The sequence below is a fragment of the Hermetia illucens genome, chromosome 4, assembly GCF_905115235.1.
Source record: "Hermetia illucens chromosome 4, iHerIll2.2.curated.20191125, whole genome shotgun sequence".
Taxonomy (NCBI): domain Eukaryota; kingdom Metazoa; phylum Arthropoda; class Insecta; order Diptera; family Stratiomyidae; genus Hermetia; species Hermetia illucens.
The window spans coordinates 81,943,879-81,947,989 of NC_051852.1; the positions used below are offsets into that span (position 1 = coordinate 81,943,879).

Consider the following 4,111-nt stretch of genomic DNA (forward strand, 5'->3'; position numbering starts at 1 on the left):
CGATTTCGTCGATTCACGTCCCAAGAATTCGGACAGCACATTACCAACTCGAGGAAGGATTCCTTGCAGAATTTCTAGGTATTTATTGAAGTCTGTCACGGTCATAGCTTGGATATGGAGGTCACCAATGCTATGTCCGACATGCGTGTCATGATGACCTTTGCGGATGGCTTGGATCCGATATCATCATGCAAAACCAAAGGGGACTCAACGAATTCCCCTGGAAGATGCCCCTCCGTATATGGATAGGCTCTGAGTTATTGTCACCATCAAATGAAGGAACTGATAAGGTCGATAATGATTGCTTTTTGCAGCACCTTGAACCGACTCGATAGTCCTTCTGCTCCTTTGAGACAATGCTGTTGGCCTCAAGGTGCGCATTGACCCTTCCACTAATGATGGACGTGATGAATTTGTTGAGGGTTGGTAAGTAAGTAACTAAGTAATCGGTCTTATGTCTGCAGGGTCCTGTACCGTGTCCTTTTTAGGGATAAAGTAGGTAATCCCCGCAGTAAGAAAAGGTGAAAATTCCTCCGGCCGACTTATGACCTGATTTATACTATGTGCCTACGGACCATGTATACTGGTGAACTTTTTCATCCGATCCACATCTGGGCCCAACCAGTTGTTCGAGTTGTTTATGGCCCGTCGAACCTTCGATGTCTGTCTGTTCATCTGTCGGTCTGTCATAGCCGATTTATTCGGAAACGACTAGGCCGATTGTCATGAAATATGGTGAGATCTTGTGTTCTGTGAATCCCCTTACATATAGCAAGTGGCGCCATTTTGTGTTGAGTATAAGGGGGGTCCCCGAGTATACTATTTGCAAAGCGTGACAATCGGTTCAGCCGTTTCCGAAAAAAATAGTGTGTGACAGACAAACAGGTTTACAGTCGCAAACGACGATTGCACGAGATAATATATGGAACCGGACGGCACGTGGTTGAGTTAACCCGAATGCTAGGAGTTCAGTGAGATGAGGGCCGGGGTTCTTGATTCTCAGATATTATCTCGCTGTCAAGACACAAAGACTTTGTCACGTGCCTTAACCCAGGAGACAACAATACTACCCGGAGTAAACTACTCTAATAGAGATGTGAAGTTTCGAGACGGATTCATACCACTGAAGATTTCAATCCCAAAGGTGTTAAACTGACAAACGGCCTAATAAGAGAGAGGCTAAATCCCAAACTCGTAACGCGCGCAGGATGGACAGGGAAGGATCAGCTCTGAGCCGATTCTGACATTTACGCGACGTGTGTCTTCTGTCTTCTTTTCCTCTTCAAGGGAGGCCAGATAGCATGGTTGGCCCACCCCAACCTAAAAGTTCGCTCTCTGCCGCCCACAATGCGGGAACTTTCAACAATTGGGAGGACTGATGGGAGATTAGAGCAAAATCAATTCAATTAATTCATTATTAATTTTATAAACTTCAGTTACTTTAGAAATAAATATAAATTCACGTAGTCAAATGCTTTCAAATTGCAATTACATAAAACACTTTCTTATTTGGGCAGACTTGCATTATCTAACAGAATGTTCTTCGTGGATGGATACAACAGTTCAATGTTGGAAATTAAATTTGTTTTCTTGCATACCCTCTGAAAAGTTAATCGATTAGCTTGTTTAAATAAGTTATCGACTCGGACTATATAGTTTAATCTCAGCGTCCCATTTGTAAATGAGATTCATTGTAAAGTTGGTTATTGAACATGAGAAATAATGAGATTTTTTTCTTATGTTCATTAAATGTGTATTCACTCCTTTAATCTATTCTTCTTTTTTCTTCATGTGAAATAATCCTAAAAATAACCCATAACTAATTTTTTTTGTTATCGAACAATTAACATATAATCGTCGTTCAGATTTGTTTTTTAAACAAGAACCAAAATTAACCAATTAATTCGTCAGTTATGCTTATTCAATGAGAATTGAATAAGCATTAAATTGAATATAGATAAAATCCGGCTCAATAGGTTACGTTGGGCGGGTCACTTAATCCGTACAGATGCGGATGATCCAGCCCGGAAAGTCTGTAAGGGCAATATCTATGGTATTCCTATTAACATAGTATGCTGGTGCCAAGCCTAGGTAAAGGAGGAGATAAATAGAGTATAGTTGGAGTTATTCCACTATGCTAAATCCTACCTGACGTCTCTTGGTGACAGACCCCGCGACAGGTCGACCAAGAAAATGCATACAATGTCGATACGAACATGATGATCGGATTGAGTCACAAGCCTCGGAGAAATTCTAGGGCGTCCACCTCAGTCGACGCGGCAGGACGGGCCCCGGTGCTGTCGAGAAATGGGCAAGGGTTCTTGACGCACGGGCGGCGTCAGGACGTAAGAAAGCTAAGTGGCGAAACCGATCACGACGAGCCGACTGCGCTTGTGAACAGGACAAAGGCTGAAGAAAAAGAAGAAGATCTATGGTCGGAAAAGAAGACGAGGCAGACCCTGCCTGAAATGGAGCGATTGCGTAGGTCAGGATCCCAGACAGCTTTTAGGGATATCGAATTAGTGGATCTCGGCGCAAAACCAGGATATCTAGAGTTGCTTATTAAGACAGGCCTAGACCGGATACCGGTTGTTGCGTCGTTGATGATGATGATGAATGAGAACTTCGTTAAAACTATCAAGTTTTAAAAGGATCGTTTGTCTGTTATTACGTTATAACTAAGTGAAAACATGTCAATACAATAAGATACAAATTGTAACAATTGTGGTAATTTCGGTATGAAAGTTTTTGTTAAAATTCTTTACAAGGCACGTTGTTTTGGGTTTGTGCAATTTTGAAACTTTGTTGCCAAATTTTGTCAATCTTCCCCGGTGAAACTGATAACTTGCCAAACTGAACATTTGCCGCCCGGTTTTATATTCTCCCTGTACAATCGTATTCCGTAAAGGTACCAATATCCAGAATTTTTGGAACCATATCCGAGTGATTCGACACGTAGGTTATCGGCTTCTAGATTAGCAAGAATTGTTTGTACATTGTTCAAATCAAGTCGAAAGTGACACAACAAATACAAAATCAAAAGTTTATTTCGCAATGGTAGCGACTGAACGTCAATATCGGAATCAAAGTAATTTCCTATATTATAGTGACGCCGTTGACGACGTAGGAATCGCCTCAAGAACATCTGATAGTTTCTCGTGGTAGTTTCGTTGCGTAAACTATTAGTTCTGGTAGTAAGCCGACTGTATTATCTGTTCCATCTTGTATGAGGGCCGATTCCAAGTTCACGATATCCATGTCCGGAAGATTAAGCGCTGAACTAAACAAAGAACACCATGATTGAATATCTAGGAGACTAATAAAATCGGAAACCATTTATAAATTAAGCTTGGTCGTTCCAATGAGATCCTCCCGGCTTCATAGACTTTCGATGTTGTTCCTTTTATCCTTAAAATTAACTTCCCGTCACAAATTTAAACGATGCTCGCCTTATGTCTAATTCGTGAGGTGAAATTACGTTAAACGCGCATCAGAATCGTTGTAGAGTGTCGGCGCGAGGCATCTTCACACTTCACACTTCCCGCGAAATATCAATTCCCGCCGCACCTTGAAAATTTCGATCAGAATAGAGCAGCCACAACGATAAATTTCCCTTCAGTGGGCGAAGCTTGAAAACTCAAATTTGAGTTTCGAATTAGAATATCCAAACCTAGAAAGCGGCGTATATTGACCTAATACTTCCTCGTTTCGTGATCGGCTTCAAAACTAAGACCTGATTTGAAAAGTATTAGTCGAGACCTGTCATTTGATAACCTACATGAGTATATTCGGTGAAAAAATTGCACATCCCTGTTTTACATATTGGCGACAATAAACAGAGTATACCTATAAAGCTGTTACGCGCCACCAAATACCGTCCGAATTTGAGGAAATGCTTGACAAACTTGTTCTTGGTGCAAGGGGACGTAATCCAAAGGTGATTGCCGGTGACTTCAATGTTTGAGTCCCTGAGGCAAAGAAGCAAGCGCAAAGGGGTTCATTCTAGTAGATTCTTTGCGTAGTTGGATATAATTTCGGCCAATATATATACCTTTCTCGGAAAGGGGATCTGCCTCAATCGAAGACCTAACTTTTGCAAGCCCGCATCGTA

At 41.5% G+C, this 4,111-nt stretch overlaps 1 pseudogene; it reads right to left on the reverse strand.

Moving 5' to 3' along the window:
- Positions 1-2,644: 2,644 nt before the first annotated feature.
- Positions 2,645-3,336, reverse strand: LOC119653986 (annotated as a pseudogene).
- Positions 3,337-4,111: the final 775 nt, after the last annotated feature.